We start from the raw sequence: 21,888 nt of genomic DNA on the forward strand, positions 1-21,888 counted from the left end.
ATCCAACCCCCCCCCCCCCCCCCCACACACACACACACACACACACACACACCTTTAAAATGAAAAATGAATGAATGAATGAATGAGTCATGCAATACCTTCTATGACTAAACTCCTCCAACGTTACATTTCCATGCGTCTGGATCATGCAGTGCACTGTTACCATTAGTGCTGATGTATCCCACAGCAGTTTCTACAGCGTATTGTCTCCAGTAGCATACACAAAACCCTCATTAAAATAGGGCGGTCTGCAAGACTTTGCACCTGTTGCTATTTGCTCAATCTTTGTAAATCACCCACAAACCGCGGTCCAGCCCCACATGTAAAATTGTGCAAGCAAATTACTGTACACAAATTATGATCTTCGTAGATCCGGCCCTTAATGTCCAAAGACTGCGATCAATCATCAACAAATTTATTTAATAAATTGTCTGTCTGTTTGTGTGTGTGTGTGTGTGTGTGTGTGTGTGTGTGTGTGTGTGTGAGTGTGTGTGTGTGTGTGTGTGTGTGCATGTATCTAAAATATGAAAAATGAAAAATCCATCTAATAAACGGTAATAATAAGTAACCTTTAAAAATAGAATAGAATAACAAGTCCATCTCTAATCTGTTGATCCACTGCTGTTTTCTGACATGAAATTACATTAAACTTTCTCTAACGTGCGCCTGATAAAGCTTAACAGGACAACATCCATAATATTAGGGTTTTCGTTTTGATTTTAGGAGAGGTGAGAGTTGACATGATTAGATATGTTCACACAAAATTTGGTGACGATTGATCATAGTTTTCAGACATTAATCCACGTTAAGCTTTTTTTTTTACTTACACAGTTTTAGACTGTTCGTCTGCAGTCCTGTTATATGACCATCATATAGCTTAGCATAGCATGTTAGCTAATATAACGGATGCTAATAGTAACTTTGGTCACCACATTACTGTGTAATGTATGACTGAAGTTCACCTCTTAACTAGCATTTGGCATCCATATGCGCCTCAAAACTCACTACACAACATTTGCAATCATTATTCAATTTATTTACATTATTTAATCATTATTTTTCATCAGACACAGTCACTGCAGCTTTCCCCTTTCCAGGCTTTAACAACCGACTATTCTATTAAAACAGACATACAACTGACTGAGGTGAACGGAGTTATGTTTGGAAAAAACTGTTACACCAATCATCATACTAGTTTGACATACTTTGAATCAAATACAGCAAATCAGAACAAAAAATCAGAGTACTCACCTATAATGTGGAGTGTGTCCATGCATCGGCATCCGGATGACAGTGGAGCTGGACAAACTGGACCAGTGAACTTCACTGAATGGGGTAGACTTAATGAAACAACTAATAGATTTTTTTTTTTTTCTCATTCCTTTATTGAAAAATATGATTACTTATAATTCATTATTCAATTATGACACTTTTTTATATTTAAATGCATTTATTTACTATTATTAATTCCAAAAGGTTTAGACATATGAGAGGACATACTGTCATGTCTGCTCCCAGACTGTGTCTGTCTTTTCTGTTTTGTCTGTCATTTCCTGTTTTATTTTGTTAAGTTTCCCTCTTGTGTCATGTCTGGTGTCTTTACTTCCCCTCCTTGATTGTTTCACCTGCTCCTGATTACCTGACTCCTCCCTGATTATCTCCACCTGTGTCCAATTGTCTTCCCGCCCTCTTGTGTATTTAAACCCTGTGTTTTCCCCTGTTTCTTTGCCAGTTTGTGTTCTACCTTTGTGTGCTCACTTACCAGCGTTTTTGGATACCTGTCAGTCTGTCTGCCCGTTCTTGACCCGTTTTGCCTTCCGACCACCGATTCTGCCTGTTCCTTGTCTGCCTGCTCGTCTGGTTCTGACCTGGTTCGTACTTCGACTTCTGATTCTGCCTATTCCCTGATTACCTCAGCCTCCAACGTGTTACCTTGTGTTTCGACCCTCGCCTGGACCCTGACCGTGAGTAGCCTTTCCCTCATGTCCCGTTGCCTCCTGAATTGCCCTCCTGTGTATGACCTGGCTTGTTTTTTGACTATCCTCTGTTTTGCCCTAGTCGGGGTGTTGACGGGAATCCTCCGGCTCGGCCGTGCTGACCATCCATATTCCCCGTTCACAGCCCGGACGAAGAGTCCAGAATCACACGCCTTCATAGACGTGTTAACTATTTTGTGCTGTGTTTTTACTACTGTGATTGTGTTTAATAAACACTCTCAATTGGTCATCTGCGTTCTGGTCTTGCATTTGGGTTCAGCCTTTGTACTAGCCCCATTACACATACACCCCCGTGATTTTTTTTTACTTGTTCCATTCCATTAAATTCCAGTGCTTCTGGCTTAAACCTGTAACACTGATGTGGGCTAGGTCCGTGTACCTGTCCTGAGACGGAACCAAATCCCGCTCTCACACAGTTTCGGCACTTTCGGCTGAGTTCCGTGAAACGGCATTTCAGCGGACTGGCAGGAATGTCACATTTCCATTGAGTTACTTCCAAGGGATAAAGCGATTTGGGGATGTGGCCGTGATTGTCATTATTGATCATCAATGATCACAGATCATTGATGGGGGTAACCTGTGGGACCCGTGGGTGGGGCTGGGGTGGGTTAAGAAAATGTCACTTTATTTGGGGGTCGGGGTGGAGCAGCTCAAACAGATACATCAGATCCAGCTAATGATGATGACGATGCTGCTGCTGCTGCTGATGATGATGGAGGGGGTGACAGCTGACTGGTTCCCCCCCACCCCGTCCGTTCACTGACAACCCCCACCCCAGTCCAACAAAGGAAAATACAACACTTTTCTATTGCCTTTGTGCTTTTCATCTTAATAGAATATTTCATTTGAATAGTCAGCAGAGCCTTTAAAAATTATGTGTAAAAGTAAAATGAGGCGCAGTGGCCACAGATTTGCATCTGAACACTTTAGATATTGAACTAACATGGACTTTAAAGCTTTACTGTGATTGCCCAGATGGCAACGAGATACTGGGACGGATCTGGAACAGAATCGCACCCCAATTCGGCCCGAAACCGTTTGGCGGATCTGGCCCGGTGTCCAAGTGCACATCGGGCCAAAACAGGTACTGCTCCGTCAAATGGATCTTCTACAGAAATGGTCCAGCTCTGGCCCAGTTCCGTTCAATCGCATCTAGAATATACACGAGAATCATGTTGGCCCGGATTTGTATTACGACTCTGGTCCAGATTCGTATTACGATTCTGGTCCAGATCAGTATTACTACTTTGAAAATCAGTCTTGGTTGTGTGACGGGAGACTGTTCTGGGCTGAATCCGTAAGCCAGCACAACTCCGGAACTGCTAGAGAGAGCTGAAAGACGGATCCGATGCAGATTTGGTCCAAAGTCAGAAAACGGATGTGAGCTAAACGGATGTAAAGGCTTTAAAGTGGATCCGGCCCAAAGGTAATTGCTATCTGGGATAGGACATGTTTGTGTTTTGGACCAGTTTGGACTTTAATGTTCTGAGATGTGCAATAGAAACGGGCTCACTGACCCACTGATATTGGTCACATGTTCATCTGTGGTACCAAATAAGTTGTTCTAAAAAAAGTAACTTTATCGTCATAGTTGTAAGATAATTGCACATTTCCTATTTTTATTTGGAAAAAATATTTTTATTTAAAAATAAATTGCCACAGTCAGCAGTCTGGTTGAGTTTATTTAACAAAAATCTCAGTCATTTTTCAGAGGGAACCGGCTGTAATGCTCTTTACTGTGGGTTTGGCAGCTCTGAAAAGAGCTTTTGTGGTGATCATCGTCCACATACCTCAGCCAACAACCATCGGATATTTTGCAGAACACCGGTTCCCTCTGCATCAAAGTGAATGCCATCATCCGACAGGTGCTCCAGGGTGATACCAGGTGCGCGGTGCAGGTCTCATCTCCAACTCCACCATGAAAACTCAGCCCCGCATGATGCACCTGGTCCGCTCCATACCCTATCTGCTGTCCGTTCTTTGGTACCATCAGCAACGACGCGGGAGGATGTCGGAGAACAGGAAGTGGGGAAAAGTTCCATCACTGCACAGAGTTTGCTATGCACGGGCACAGCGCTTCCAAGAATGTGCACGACGACGTTCCAGTAAGACACGCCCACTCCGAGCGAAAATCCTGGTTCATAGTGAATCCTGTGCAGACAGTGTGTGTGCCCCATTCCGAATGGTCTGGAGTGCTTGTGTTGTGGATTATATAATAACATTTTCTAGTCTACAAACTGCTTCTCCACTGTGTTAAGACATATAAAAATAGCGTCTGTGGTCGTTACCACGCTACTTGATCAATAAAAGAGTTAAGCTACTGAAATGTTACTTGATTCAGGAAATAGTGAAGTTACTGCCAAGCTACTGAAAACTGTCGTAAGTTACTAGTTTCGTTACAAGTAGCGATGCCACTGCCCAACACTGCTCACCAGGCAACACTAGTGATTACAATGAGGGAAGTGTTAAAATGCGTTCAAATTCTGGCAAGAGTGGTAACAACAATGTCATTCAGCCCATAGACTAACTTGTATTTTTTTTTTAATGTCATGTGATTTACCCACATTACCTTCGCCTCTGGTCATGCATTGGCCATACTATTAGTGGAAAAGACACTTGTAAGCGACATGCCTGACACAGAGTCATGGAAAAATTTGCACGTTTGAAGGATAGAAGGATGAAATTTACATATAAAAATTAAATTACTGAAAACACATACTGTATATTTTTATTTTCATTTAAATTAATATTTTAAAATAGAGGTGCATGTGCTTTGGTGTATCCTAGTGGTGATATGGGGTTATGGTGCTTACACAAACTAACTTGCAGACTGTGCCCCGCCAAAAAACAATTTCACTAGCTGCCACTGATGACAGGTGTAGAAAATTTCAATAAATGTTAACCTGATGAGATGATGTCGAATTAATACATTTTAAACATTGGTTTGGACAGAGAAGAAGGGTAAAATTTAACATCACATGTTCCTCGGAGAGAGAGAGAGAGATGAATGAGAAATAAAGAAGAAAACTCTGTTCTGACTGGAGGTATCTTTGGTTTTCTGCTGCAGAATGGCTGGAAATTTTTCAGCTTGAAATCAGTATCCACATTTCACCACCACATGGGGGCAGAGCGGAGCCACTATCTAGTCATTCCTCCATCCACTGTGACTGACACCAGGCTGCATTTCTTCTTTGCATTCCCACATCTTGTCCTCTCCTCCTCACAAATCAACTTCACAGAGGTTCATCGGTCTTCCATTGTAACATTCATCCCCCAGTGTCCAGTTCTAAACACATCTACTGTGTCTCTAAATACAATTTTTTGTAGTTACAAAAATGTGCTGCATAAGACAAAAAATACAACAACAGCAGGTAGAGCTGTGACTCCTTTTTAAAGCATGGAGAGTTAAGAGCGTCAAACAAGGCAGCCTATTTTCAGCCATTAAAGGGATCAAATGATATGCTACTTCATTATATTTTTGGCTGTTTTAGCATATATATATATATATATATATATATATATATATATATATATATATATATATATATATATATATATATATATATATATACATATATGTCACAGTAGAGATTGAAATCCAGTAGGATTCCTAATCCTACTAGGACAGATAGGAATTGTAGTTTGTCCTAGGACAAACTGAAATCCTACAAGACATTAGGATCTGAAGATTGGAATTCCAATCTGTCCTAGGAGAATTTGCAATCCTACTAGGACAGATTGTAATTCTATTTGGAAGTGGGATCTGAAGATTGGAATTTCAGTCTGTCCTACGGCAAAAAATATAAGAATTCTGTCAGGACAATCTCGAATTCTATTAGGAGAATGTCAGATTATATCAAAATGTATGGAAAATAGACTGAATCATTTCACAGCCAAAACCTTTAAGTATTAGAAAAAGAACAACTGACTAAACCTCTATAGTATTACTTGTTTGAAATTTTGAAGTTAGTACTATAGACTAAGGTTATTGTCACTTAACTAGTGAGTAGTATGCAGCACATTTAAGTCTTAGAAAAAGTCTTCGAAGTTTAGCTATAGAATATTGGATTCAAAGTCTGTGTAAATTCTGAATAAAATCATGGTTTGTAAGAATATTGTTGTTTCTTTTACTTTTAACCCTACCATCTAGACCAGGGGGCAGCAAAATGCCAATGCCAACTTTAACATCGTACATTTTCTGAATGGCTTGGCAACAATTAGATAATAATAAAATTGTATGTTGCCATGGCAACGGGTTGTTTACAGGTACATTTTTCAAATTCTACTGATTTCTGAATACAAATGTGTCTCATTTACATACCAATGACAGTTACAAATGGCCATTGAATAAGGTTGGACCAGATAGGACGGCTGGCATCCTGGTTACAATGTGTATTGACCTAAGGGCCATATACTGTATCTAAGATATGAAAATAATTCAGCTGGAATAGTGATGGCGAAATCGTAGGACAGACTGAAATTCCAATCTTCAGATCCCACTTCCAAATAGAATTACAATCTGTCCTGGTAGGATTGTAAATTCTCCCAGGACAGATTGGAATTCCAATCTTCAGATCCTAATTTCTTGTAGGATTTGAAATTCCAATCTTTAGATCCCACTTCCAAATAGAATTACAATCTAACAGTAGAGATTGAAATCCAGTAGGATTCCTAACCCTACTAGGACAGATAGGAATTGTAGTTTGTCCTAGGACAAACTGAAATCCTACAAGACATTAGGATCTGAAGACTGGAATTCCAATCTGTCCCAGGAGAATTTACAATCCTACTAGGACAGATTGTAATTCTATTTGGAAGTGGGATCTGAAGATTGGAATTTCAAATCCTACAAGAAATTAGGATCTGAAGATTGGAATTCCAATCTGTCCTAGGAGAATTTACAATCCTACCAGGACAGATTTTGGCTGTGAAATGATTCAGTCTATTTTCCATACATTTTGATATAATCTGACATTCTCCTAATAGAATTCGAGATTGTCCTGACAGAATTCTTATATTTTTCTTCAGATCCCACTTCCAAATAGAATTACAATCTGTCCTAGTAGGATTGTAAATTCTCCTAAAACAGATTGGAATTCCAATCTTCAGATCCTAATTTCTTGTAGGATTTCAGTTTGTCCTAGGACAAACTAAAATTTCAATCTGTCCTAGTAGGATTACACATCCTACTAGGACAGATAGGAATTTTAGTTTGTCCTAGGGCAAACTACAATTCCTATCTGTCCTAGTAGGATTAGGAATCCTACTGGATTTCAATCTCTACTGTGACATATGTGTGTATATATATATATATATATATATATATATATATATATATATATATATATATATATATATATATATATATATATATGTATTTACATTTTTTTTAATCCAATGTCTTTTATTATTCCATGTCTTTTATACTCTGTTGATGCATTTTGTACCCTCTGGACAACTTCATGGCAAAAACTGTACACACAAAAAAATCTGTTATTAAATCATCAAACATCAACTTTTTTTCTTTTTTTTCCATTAATCTCTTAACTACAGTGGTCAACGGGTGCAAACACGCTTCACATACAGAAGCAACTTGTATATTAAAAGAATGCACTGCATACAGGGTGGGGAAGCAAAATTTACAATATTTTGAGGCAGGGATTGAAAGACAGTGTATGACCAGTTAGTTTATTGAAAGTCATGAGAATTTATTTGCCACAAGAAAATTTACATAATAGAAAATGTTTTTATTCTTTGTGTCCTCCTTCTTTCTCAATAACTGCCTTCACACGCTTCCTGAAACTTGCGCAAGTGTTCCTCAAATATTCGGGTGACAACTTCTCCCATTCTTCTTTAATAGTATCTTCCAGACTTTCTCATAATAGTTTTTGCTCATAGTCATTCTCTTCTTTACATTATAAACAGTCTTTATGGACACTCCAACTATTTTTGAAATCTCCTTTGGTGTGACGAGTGCATTCAGCAAATCACACACTCTTTGACATTTGCTTTCCTGATTACTCATATGGGCAAAAGTTTCTGAAAAGGTATGGATAATAGTGTTAGGTATGATTATGACATCAATATATGTTTGGTTTCAAAACAATTGACGTAGTGCCTGCTGAGAAAAAACAACTAAATGTTCATTGTAAATTTTGCTTCCCCACCCTGTATAAGAAAACAAATGCTAGAGGAAAATGCTGCAAATATATAAATGTGCTGCACAAACAGAAAAGCACTGCAAAAACAGAAAAAAAAAAAAACAACAACACTTAGAACACTTAAGAAAAGAGTGCTCAGAAACTAAAACAAATGCAAGTCGAAAAAGCTGCATATCCACTCACACAACAGAAATACTCCAGGCCTCCATGGGCAGTGCTGAGTTTTCACCCGAGAAACAGAGAATGACGAGAAGAACTGTTTATTTATTTAAATAAATCGTTATTGAAGATATAGATGCATACAAAACATTGATAGTTTTAAACAAATATAAAGATTTCAAAACTAAAATCATCCAAACAGAGACATGAACATAATGCAAGGACTTACAGACACAAAAAAGAAAAAACAAAGATTAAAATATTGAGGATATAAAGAAAAGAAAATACAGCAGAGAGTAAATTCAGTCCATTTTGAAAAAATGTTTATAAATCGTCAAAGTTTTTGTCTTTTTTTTGTTGAATACATATTCTAGTGAGTGGATACATTTTTCAGATTCAATCATAAGACTTTAATAATAATAATAATAATAATAATAATAATAATAATAATAATAATAATGGATTAGATTTATATAGCGCTTTTCTATGAAAGCATACTCAAAGCGCATACAGTGGATCCATTATTCATTCACTCACACATTCACTTTATGGTGGTGGTAAACTACATATGTAGCCACAGCTGCCCTGGGGCAGGCTGACGGAGGCGTGGCTGCCAATCCACACCTACGGCCCCTCTAATCACCACCACACATTCATATGCACACATACACCAGTGTGAGTAGCAGCACTGGAAGTAAGGAGGGTGAAATGTCTTGCCCAAGGACACAACAGCACATGACTAGAACAGAACGGGATTCGATCTGCCAACCCTTCTGTTATTGGATGACCTGCTCTACCTCCTGAGCCACGGCTGCCCTTTAAAGTTTGGGAATGTTTTGGCATATTTACTTTTGTGTATGTAGAATTTACCAAACAAAATGATCAGATTAACTATAAATTCCAGATAACGCATGTTATGTTCAAAATAGATAAGTACATTTTGAGATGTTATAACAATATTTGTATCACATTTAGATACAATAAGGTTTTCAATTTTAGGCCAACAGTTAGAAGAAAGCACAAAATGAAAGAACAGGTGTAAAGTGGTTTCAGGGAGAAGAACAGTTTATGGTGAAAGGACTGAAGTGATGTTTGAGGTGAGAGAGCACACAGATAGATAGATAGATAGATAGATAGATAGATAGATAGATAGATAGATAGATAGATAGATAGATAGATAGATAGATAGATAGATAGATAGATAGATAGATAGATAGATAGATAGATAGATAGATAGATAGATAGATAGATAGATAGTGAGTAGATACAGTAGATAGATACTTTATTGATCCTGAGGGAAATTAGAGTATTCAGCAGCTTTGCATACAGCACAAGAAGACAAAAAACAAACAGACCAGATCACAGCACAACAGTGGGTTAGTAACCAGGTTGACATTAAGGTTAGTATATATACTCTAAAAGACACTTGCTAAAGAACTACTCTAAAAGGGCTTCTGTACAATACTGTAAATAAGGACTTCTGATTGTATTTACACATTTCAGGGCAGTGGTATAAAGTGAAACAGTGATTTAAGTGTAACAGTTATTTAAGTGTTCTACGGTGGTTTGAAAAGTGGGTGTAGTTCAACTACATAAGGTGCTTGGATATTTTAAAGTCTCATAGGATCAGTCCTAATGTGGTCATGACTGAGACCGAGACCGGTAAGTATTCTCATCGTTGTCTGTTTCTCCGGTGAAAATTCAGCGCTGCCCCTGGGGGCCTGGAGCACTTCCATTTTGTGAGTGGATATGCGGCATTTTCTTCTTGCATTTGCTTTAGTTTCTGAAGCACTCTTTTCTTACAGGGCATTTCCATTTTTCTGTTTTTGCAGCATGTTTATGTATTTGCTGCACATTTATGTATTTGCAGCTTTTTCCTCATTTGTTTTCTTATATGAAGCAATCCTCTTTTAATATGCAAGTTGTATATGAAGCATGTTTGCCACCGTGCTTAAACATCTTCAAACTTGGTCAGAATTACCAAACATTAAATCATTTTCCAGATTTTAACCCTTTAAATTATTAGTATTAATATTTAAAAGTTGACAATGGTGTTGTCACTATAGATGGGGTAACAGTCATGTGCAAAGAGAGCAAAAGACAGGGGCTGAGGAACCACCCCTAAAGTGTTCAGAATGAGAGTCGAAGAGGTGTGGTCCCCTATCCTGATATTCTGGGGTCTGTTACTGAGGAAGTCATGTATCCAGGTGCACAGTGAGCTGCCCAGGCCCAGGTTGCCCAATTTCTGTTTCTGTGGTAGAACTGTATTGAAGGTGGAGCTGAAGTCCACAAACAGCATACTCACAAAGGTGTTACTGTTATCTAGGTTACTGAGGGCTTTGTGGAGGGCCATTATGATGGTGTCTCCTGTCAACCTGTTTGCACCATATGGAAACTGATGTGGAACCAGAATAACAAGAATGATGGCCTTAATGTGGGACATGATGTGCCTCTCAAACATTTTGTGATGATGAGGATTAGGGCAACTGGGCAGTAGTAGACTGCAGTAGCGAGAGGTTGAAGATGGTGGGAAAAATCCCTGCTAGCTGGTCTCCGCATGCCTTAAGTGACTCCATCTGGACCAGCGGCTTTCCTTGTGTTGACTCAATGCAGGGTGTCTCTGGGTAATGCTGATGTAGCTGGATGGGGGTGTCGTCCTTCTCTGAAGTGTCGGCCTGTCTGAAGTATTGGTGGAAGCGGGCGAGGTCACCCTTGTTTAGGGTGTCCAGAACGGTGCCATCTGAGGAGTGTCCTGGCTTCTGTTTGTCCTTGTAGCAGGTGAGTTTCTTGACCCTTTGTCACATGTTTTCAGTGCTGTTATTGTCAAAGCTTACAGCTTCTGGTTCAGGAAAATTTTGACTGTCATGGTCATGATCACACACTCAGTGCAGAAGCTGAGGTATGAGAGCACAGCAGATGTGTGAGAGATTCATGAAAAAAAGCCAAAAATTGTTTTTGTTTTTTTTTTCTTTTTGTGCATTTTTTTTTTTTTTTGCCATGAAGGTGTTCAGAGGGTAGTAAATTTGAGGAGGGCACAAGGGTACTATAAGGTAAGTTATGTTTTGAACGTAACTTGTCACTGCTGTTCAACCTCATGACAGACTGCAGCATCCAAAAATGACCTGATTCATAGGGCATATTGGATTTCGTGCTCTCTTTATACAAAGATATTTGGTAAAATGAAGGTTGAAAGATAACCCTGTATTTTTTTTTTACATTTATGGTACAAGATAGAAGTGCTTAAATGATGGAAATTGTCAGTATGGGCAAAAACCTTAGGAGGAAGCATTTGGGATGATTATATGTTCATACCTTGTTTCAATCTGTGTTTAATTTTGTGTTTTCTCTCTCTGTCTTTCTTATTATAGCCTATCTACAGACCATTTTTCCTAACCTTAACCAAGTGGTTTTTATGCGTAAATTAAACTGTGATCATGGCATATTGTAAACGTCTTTGAGATTCTCCTCTGCATCAAACAATGATGCCTTGATGGCATCACATGCACTGAAATGTTGTGCAGAATGATGAGTAAAGAGTAAAAAGTGGTTGTTATTGGGGAAATGCTTCAAATTGCTTTCCTTTGCTTATCTTATCTTTGTTTATTATTATTAATATTATTAATAGTAATAATAATAATAATAATAATAATAATAATAATAATAATAATAATAATAATAACAATGCATTTTATTTATAGGCACCTTTCTTGGCACTCAAGGACAATGTACAGTGAATATGGAAAGTAAAAAGCAGGTAAAAAAAAATTGGACAATGCAATTGTGGTCACAAAGAGAAAGCCGTCCTCAACAGACGGGTTTTGAGTTTGGATTTGAGGAGAGAGAGTGAAGTGATATTTCTGAGCTCTGGTGGCAAGGAGTTCCAGAGTTCGGGAGCAGAGTATGCTCTGCTCCCCATGGTGGTGAGATGGGTGGAGAGAACACTGAGGTAGATAGAGGAAGAGCTGAGGGTGCGAGAGGGAGTGGCAACATGAAGGATTCACTGTTTAAGACACCATTTTGTACCATCCAGCCACAGTGACAGTTTGGAGACAGTTCATATCAGCCTAACCTGGAAACTCTCTTGTGCCTACTTCACTGCTTATGAGACTGGACCAAACTTGTCTGACATTAACTGATTCCAAGTTAAATATTACTGTCCACATTTATGTGTGTTTGTGCAGTCCCTGGTTATATGAGTCTACCACTCTACCACTGTCCTGTTATGTTAAGCAAGTGTTTATTTTGGTAAAGATTTCTGCAGGGATGACATCTTTTTCCAGTAGCATCTAGGAAAGATCTAGTCCTTTAGGAGCAAAGACAGAAAAATTATTGAGATGTTTAAACACAATGTTCATCAAAAGAATTTAGCAAGGGATTTGAATATTTCAGCCTCTCTGGCACAGAGCAGAATGAAAAGATTTGATAAATCTGACTGTATTTGAGTTTTGAGTCAAATAAAATTCCCAAAGTCTGGAAATCAACTTTTGTATATCCCCTGCTAAAAGGAGGCGATCCCTCTGAGTTAAACAATTATAGGCCAATTTCAAAGTCATGTGTCCTGCCAAAGTTTTTTTGAAAGAATAGTCAGTGACCAATTAAAGGTATTTTTAGACACAAATGACATTTTTTTATCAAATCTTTGGTCTGTTATTAGAAAGCAGCACAGTAGTGTTACTGCCACACTAAAGGTTTTAAATTATTTTATTCAGGCACTGGATCGTAAAAAAAAAATATTCTCTGCATTTTTTATTGATCTGTCCAAGGCATTTGATACTACTGATCATTCACTTTTAATCAGTACAGATTGGCATCTCAAACCAAGCTACCAACTGGTTTGTAGATTATCTGGCTGACAGAACTCAGTGTGCCCAATTGGCTGGCTCCTCCTCCTCTCTGGACACTGTTTGGGCATATCAAAGACTAAAAGATTGTTACCAGCAACAGTTCCAGAAGATAAGGTCTGTCATGGTCCAGGGTCAAAGGTCATTGTCACTTCTGTGATTCTCCATTGATGATGAAGTCTGTTGGGTATTTGGACCACCACATTCTACCTTCAACACATTAACTTTTCCAGGGGTATCCATTAATATGAATATCACTAAGACAATGTAAAATCATATTGCCCACACTATAAAGGCCTGGCTAAGGAAGAGGAGGGTGGAGGTCCTAGACTGGCCTGATACTGTTCACACTTGTCCCTAATAGACAATGTGTGGAGCATCTTTAAACATAAAATGGGACAATGAAGACACTGTTGCACACTTTAAGACTTGTGAACAGGAATAATTGAATGTATTATAAGTTTATGGAAAGAAATGACAACATGATTAAAATTTCATTTTTTGAAGTGGGTCTCCAGATAAAATGTTTGCAAAATTCTACTCTAACAGTGTGCTTCCTGGGATAATCCCCAATCTCCAATATTTACAGCTTTAATGCAGTGTAATAGGACTACAGCAACAACCCTACTACCATGCTCAGACACACAAACTGCATTATCACTCCATTCACACCAAACACACCCTGCATGATGGACAAAGTCCCTGTTGTGACCTTGGCACTGCAGTGAGCTGTTTCAGGCTGTCTTCGTGAAGACACACATACAGAATTGAACTTTTTGCATTTGCATATTACATAACTCAGTGTTTGATTGGTCTGTTGTTTGCCTCCTCCTGCACAGTTCATGGCCTGTGAGGGTTACAGTAACACACAGTACCCTAGCAACTTTTTTATTTAAAAAGCACATGGCAACAAATTAAGCTACTTTTAAAATTTGTTTGGAGACTTTTTGCAACTTTTGAAAAGTGACTAAAATGCTCAAAAACACAAATTTTCCCTCCAAATGACTTTTTTTTTTTTTTTTTTTCGTTCACAGTCAGAAAAACACATTTCCAACTTGATCAACTTTTTCTAGTGTTATTGGAGACTTTTGGAGACTCTGACGTGAAAGTGCTCTTTATCTAAAACAAGTCACTGTACTGAATATAAATTGCTCCCACTGCCATTGACAGTTTTCTCTATTGCCTCTTTTTGGTCTCTTTTTACAGTGTTGAATTGGGCTGAAAATTAAAAATATTCCAGTTAAAAATGTTCATGTTTTACTGTGAATTGTTTTGGAGGCACTTAAGTGGTTTGTAAAGTTAAAAAACAAACCAAACTGAAGAAAATGAAGATAAAAACTAAGCAAACAAAAAATAAATAAATATATAACCTAAGTATCTCCTCTAGAGTGTCTCTTTAAGGTCACTTTAGCCATTCCCCAAGCCTGGTTTTAAAGGAGGAGGGTTGGAATTGGGACATTTAAAAAAAAACAGGAGTTGACAGATTATAGTTCATTTGTAGTTCTAAACATATTTAGGATGTTTTTGTTCTCACTTTTTGTCTGTTCCACAATGTTATTCCTCTCTCATAAATCATTTATTACAATTACATACACACTTCTAATCATGCAAATTAGGTGATGACATCATTTAGCAACTTCTGACAACTTTTAAGATAGCCAATAGCTACTTTCTTGTGTATCATGTGTGGCATCATATCTTCATATCTTCTACCTGTATGTTTGCTAGTCGGGCAGACAATTTATTTGTTAAAATAAAGGTTAGGTGTCATTCCTAAACTCTATGGGCCTGATTTACTAAAGGTTTGTGCATGTACATGCGTAAAGTTGACTGCACACGCAAGAACACATTGCAGCTACGGGCATTGACGCTATGGCCATATCTACAAACAGGACGCACTGAGGGTTGCGTCTCTCAAATGGGCAAAATAGCTTGCCAACCTATTTAGCGTGTTTGCCTTGATGAATATGCAGAACGCGTAAAATTATTGGGAGGAGTAAATGCAAATGTCTATTTAATGTGATATACCAAACCTGAAACTGACTGCGGTGGCTGATTTTGCATCTATATTTAGCACATCTGAAAGTCAGGTTTTAACTGGCACAGCTCCATGCAAAACTGACTACAGTTATGTGGCAAGGGTTGTCAGACGTTTCACACCCAGGTGGTTCACCTCCTCCGGTTTGCACCTGAAGTCTGGACGGTTTGGCTCCCCTGTCAAGATGTTTCACCTCACAAGCCCACTGGGCATAATTAGAGTAGTTTCTCATCATCTGGTGAGAGTGGCAAGGGGTAATCTCTAGAAGCCCCCCCCCCCCCCCCCCCCCAAAAAAAAAAAAACTTTATCACTCAGCTATACATTTTTACAGTGATTTTGATGCTTCATTCATGGCATAGCACATTTTGAACTCCTCCCCTAGTACATTCATGTTTACATTTATTAGTTAAGAAGAAGATATTCTAAATATGTATAAGATACATTATATTCATTTCAAGATCATGAGATGTACATCACAAATGACTGTACCAACCTCTCTGAAGTACTACTTTCAAAGCGCGTCTGGTCTGAAACGTCTTTGGTCACTTTCATGCCATACCCAAGTCTGTACTGTACTTGAATACATTCACACCTTTCCTGCAGATGTTGCATTCACAAGCACGTACCGTGGCTTGTGCTCAGATACGAGTGGGTGTTACAGGGCTGAAACAGCAGGTGGCGGTGTGGAAGGAATTCTGTTGCTATCCAACAAATGCAGAAGTAAGAAGAAGACAAACCCTTATGTTATCAATCGAGGAACTGTTCTGTTCACAGGCAATACTTGTTTATCTGTTAGCCTGTTTGAGGCAAAGTGAAGACAAACGACTTTCTTTGTCCCTGATATATCACCAAGTGGTTCGTCAGTAAGGCAAGCCCTTGCCGCGGAAATCTCAAGCTTTTTCAGGAGACAACAGGAGCGCCATCTATGGTCTCGCTGTGATTAACTCACTTCCATTATCGGAGTGTGGATTAGGCCATGTCCGGTCTTGGGCACGGATTGCATTCACATGGCAATGTACCATGCCGGAGTCTGGGCAGTCTATACCCAGGACTACCTTTTCAACTGTACTCGGGTACGGTACTTTAGCACGGAACATTTGCATTCACATGGATATAAGTAAGTGGACTTTGGGGTCAAATGTACTCGGATAATGACTCAGGTACGCTGTGTGAAAGCGCCCTTTATCCCAGGGCTCAAAATGTCCAGGCTGGGTGCAAACCGTCTCAAGCTCCAAACGTCCAGGGTCCGAAAAGACCTGCTCCCCTGGTGTATCCCAGAGCAGTCTTTACAGTATACTGTCTCCATGACGACAACCAGTAGCGTACGCAAAATCCTCATTTAAATAAGGCTGTCTCCAAGACTGCATCTGTTGTCATTTGTGCTGGCAATCTTAGTTGATCACTCGTGACACACAAATCAATAGCACGCACATTTTTTTGTGCAAGCAAGCAAATTTGCACCCTTATTTGCGATCTTAGTAAATCAGGCCCTATACGTGGTACACAAGAAGGGGTTGGTTGCATTTGGAGCTTTTGTATTTTTCTTTGTTTTCTTTTTAACCTAGAGAGTACAGAAAGTGCTTTTTGTCATTTGTGAAGCATCTCTATTTGGTCAAGTATTTGCAGATAGATCTTATGAAATGTTTACATACATTACAGTTACAACCGTGTAACTATTGCTTCATCTCTGTTGTTCTCACTTTTGTTTTGGAAATACAACCATAGGCCAAAATGAGTGTTGGCCTGTTGCAACAGACATACACATTTGGACTAAGGTTCTGAAGCATTTCAATCAGTGGCGATTTCTCATAGACTGCAATGGAAGCCCGGCTTCCCCTAAAAATATGAAAATTAAAAGGTTAAATATGTTCAGTTGTGTTGACATTTCATTGACTACAAATGTATTAGAACACATTCATCTTGTCAAGTTAGGTCGAGGTCAAGGCCCCACAGGTCACAGCAGGCACCAGAAGGCCTCATAGAGAAGTGTAACACCCAGCATTTTAACCAATGTTAAGTACAGCTTAGTATTAAAAAAATTATTTGAACTGATGTATTGCATTAAATTAGATATATGCAATGTGATCAGTAAGTATAGCTAAGAAAAGAATGTTTAAATGAATGTTGATTCATTTGTGATTACTGTGTGTAGAGGAGACAAGTTGAGACATGCTAAAGCAGTGAAGGGGCATGTTAGGACAAATCTAGCAGAAAAGGAGAACTAAAGTAAACAGCACCGAGCCATCTGCAGCTAACGCTAACTGATAACGTTAAGAAAAGAGAAGTGACATAAACAATAGGCTATTTTCTGCACCCAAAACTGGTCAAGACCGGTAAAAAAGGGAAGTTCCACTAGAGGCATTTAGACATTACTCATCTATCAATGAAGTCAACTGTCTAGGCATCAATGAGGTAATGCCTAGAGTTTGGTTAAAAACCAGAATCGCTATTATAGCTTTTCAGAAGTGCAAGATGCTCTAAGAAGTTGCGTGCCCTACGTTGTAAAATGTAGAGAAGATAACTCTGAGCAATGCTCTTTTGAGTCCAGAAAGGAGCGTGGCAGATTGGCTTTGGAGTTAATCTTTACTTCTCAAATAATGCTGGAGGCTCATCTGACAGAATAACTTTGCATCGACGGATCGAACTTTTAAAAGCAAAGACCTTTTTTCTTCAGATGACAAAGGACCAAAGACTCTTAAAGGCAAGAACTGTATTTTAAGAACTTTTACCACCTTATGGGGAACATTTGCCGACAGACCACCTGTTTAACAGACTTTCGGTATTTTTCTCCTTTTTGGCCCGGACTGGAAAGGAAGAAGAATTATTACATTTTCTTATTTCTTTTCTTTTACCCAGTATTTTAGACAAACTCGACAGCCCTGATCAAGTTGCTGAAGAATGTCTTTTTAAATTGAAGTAATTTTTACCCTTTTGACTTTTTACAGAAATTAGATTAAATTTTGTGTTAAATTTTTCTACATTTATCCTATTTCTCTAACTTATAGACTTTTTACTATTTAGGTTTTTGACACGGATTAAGCTTTAATTTTTGATTTTTACTCTTCTAAATACTCCGGTTTTGTAACTTTTTCCGATTAATACTCGGTAAGTGAAAATCCTGTTTTTCTAAATTATACAATTGTCTATTTTTACTAGATTGGACCTCTTTCCAAGTTAAGTTGTAATTACTATTTTTATATTTTCACTTATCAGACTCTTTTTCTAATTTTACAATTCTTTAGGAATTTAAATCTCTTTCGACAACTTTGTAGTTTAAAGAAGTTTTCGATTTTTGCTCTCATCCGTCCGATTTTTTCCGATTACTGAATTTTTACGAATTGATCCTACTGGACTCTTTTTCTAATTCTTCAATTCTTTATGAATTTGAATCTTTTTCAATAAAACTTCTGGAAGAAGTTATTAGTTTTTAGGTCTATTTATCTGATTTTTCTCGGTTATTAGATTTTCTACAAATTCAGTCTATTCAACTCGTTAATTTAGATTGATTTTTGGATTCTATTTTTATAGTTTTTACTTTTCTTCGATTTATCCGGGCTTACAACACCTTCCAATTTTTGATCTTTTTACCAATTCATGATTTTTCCTTTTTGCAGAAGTTAGAGAAATATTTATTTTTATTTGGGAACTTTTCCAATTTCAATTTTCTATCAATTTTTGATAGAAGCAACAGGGCTTTCAACCCCATTATTATTTTTATTACTTTTATTTTTCCCCCTTGAGAACTACAAGCTATGCAACAACTGAGATAATTTGAAGGACTGATGGACTGAACTAATGGGATGTGGGTTATTAACCGGAGGGTATTATTAGAAGGACTGAGATTAGTTTAGACTCAGAGCTTCAGTTTAAGGTTTTATTGTTTGATTGAAATTTAATTCATGCATGCTGTGCTTTGCTAAATTGCCTACAATAAATTTATAAAAAGTAATTTCTAAATTCTCCTTGAATTATTTCCCTATGTGGTATACTATGTTGGTGAATGTAAAATGCTAGGTTTATTGTGTGCATAACAACAAAAGTCCTGAAGGTGTCTTAGCCTTTATCCACCTACCATTTTTATGTCCCAAAAGTCTATTTTTCCTGGCTTTTAAATTATTACCTTTCATGTAACAAGTGCACTAAATCCACGAAACAGCTATCACCAACTGGGCTGATATCACCGTTGACCACAGAGCGGGTCTCTCCTGGCAACTTTGATATCAGAGTTAGCGGGGCAGAGGTTGGAGTTAAAGATAGTTAGAGGCAGGCGAGTGTTTCACAATTAAGTTCAGCTGAGTAGTATCTCAATGGGCTAGTGCTCGAAGGGTAAGACCCTAGCCTAAGTGACGTGAGATCAGGACCCTATTTAAATGGAGAGCTGAACCACGACAGTACCGAGGATTTAATAATCTCAAAGACGAGTTCGTTCAGAATCAGCTTTATCACAAACCAGCAGACTCGATGTTGTTCACTTCTCATACATTCCCGTTGCACTGTTTTCTCATTTGATCTCTGCTCAGTGCATTTGCCCGTAGATGCCGGGCGTCTATGGGCTTCAATGGGACTGAGTGGAACAGTTTTTTTTCATTGCCTCAAAACTGGACGGTAATTAGATAAATGCCACGATGTTGTCCCACCCCCGGACGCTGGGCATCTCTGGGGGTGAATGGAGCTGTGGGCGGAGCTCGGCTGAGCTGGACGCCAGAATCCCACGTGCTGATTGGAGGATCAGTTGAAAGGCTGAATCCTGTTTGATTGACAGCTAGTTTGAGATCTACTCCACTGACACAGTTCAGTTTAATACCGTCATGCATTCTGCTGTGAAATCGAGAGAGAAACCACTACAAAATTACTTGTTCATTTCTTGCACTGTAAATAAAACACACTCATTGTACTTCCTTGTTTTAATTTAACATAACTTTAGCATTTTCTTGTTTCAGTTACATAATTCAATCATTTCTTGTTCGAGTTTAATATCGTTTTGTAGATAATTAAATCAATCAAACTGTCGGCTATGTCGGAGTGAAAGGAGCATCTCTTGTTTAAAAAGGCTGAAGTCTTACACCCACAACACAATGGGCCAAGGCGATCTAAGCAGCCTAGCTCTGCTGGACATTGAGAGGACACTGGTCCAGTCCCTGGAAAAGACGTCTACTTGGTACGATAAGGTCACTGACCATTTTCATAAAAAGAAACAGAGGGCCGAATTTATGTTTAAATAACTTGACTTTTTTTTTTTTTTTATGTAAGCCAACAATAAGCTTCCCCTCTCTGAAGGACAAGCAGCCGCCACTGATTTCAATGTGCTACTCATATTTAATTAATTATTCAACAAAATGCCTTATAAATAAAAGAATCCAGAATTCATGTTATGGTGATTTATTTTCCAAACTTTTGTTAAAAAAATAAAAATCCTCAAAAATGTGCAGCTTGTTTCAATATACAATGTACAGTCTCTTAACAAAGAGAGAAAAAAAATCACAGTAAATGCAATTGTGAATGCACCTAAAACTAGAAGCACTCGGAGAGCGCAGACCTCTGCCAAGGCTGATCAGTGGCCCCCCCCACGCCAAGGAGGTTATGTTTTTGCCAGGGTTTGTTTGTTTGTTTGTCTGTCTGTTTGTCTGTCCGTTAGTGTGCAACATAACTCAAAAAGTTATGGACAGATTTTGATGAAATTTTCTGGTCTGCCCCCCCGTGGGCCCCCCCACCCCCGATCACCACCAAAATTTAATAATTTCTTCCTTATCCCATTTCCAACAAACCCTGAAAATTTCATCAAAATCTGTCCATAACTTTTTGAGTTATGTTGCACACTAACAGACAGACAAACAGACAAACAAACAAACAAACCCTGGCAAAAACATAACCTCCTTGGCGGAGGTAATAAAAGACACTACATCAAATGCTTTCCACATTTTTAGAAAAGCTAATTACTGGATAACCATCAGACTTTACATTACAAGTTTACAGAACCTGTTAAACTATAATCTAAAGTTGCATAATCATTGTTCACCATCACTAAATAGAGTAGCTCAGCAACTGCCATTTCTGTGTCAAACATAGGCACTGAGACATGTTTGACACAGAAATGGCACAGAGACAGAATTTCAGATATGGTCAATATCTACAATGCAAACAAAAATATGGCTTGCAAAGAATTCAAATAAAAAAAAAAAATCAGTAACAAAAGACAAAATGTTGTGTTTGTTGAACTGAATAAATACTTCCACAATTGACAGTCTTATGCCATTTTCATTCTTAAGTACCCTAAAAAAAACTACATGGCAGCAAAGCACAATCTAAACACTCCATAGTATTTTGCATAGTATTAATGGAAAAGAGGAATCGGCCAAAAAAAAACATTCCCATATGGGAAAAATGGGTTTTGTTGTATGAGGTAAGAGGCAGAATTCTGTCAAGCTAGACAATACTGCTGTATCTTCTAAACAAACCCATCATACATTAGCCAACATAACATAGTTCCAGATAAACATTCTGTGGGAAAACAGATATTCTGGGAAAAACCTTGCACTGTCAGTCAGAAGTATTAGCTACTGTGGGTGGGGGCCTCAAATTAAATTGGTACCTTAACATTAGTGGTGGGCCATCAGGGCTAGCAAGGCCTTCTCTGCTGGCCTAAACATCATCAGAAACACTGACCTACGTTTACAACCTAAATTCTAATATTT

The sequence above is a fragment of the Sphaeramia orbicularis genome, chromosome 8 (genome assembly GCF_902148855.1).
Source record: "Sphaeramia orbicularis chromosome 8, fSphaOr1.1, whole genome shotgun sequence".
NCBI classification, from domain to species: Eukaryota; Metazoa; Chordata; class Actinopteri; order Kurtiformes; family Apogonidae; genus Sphaeramia; species Sphaeramia orbicularis.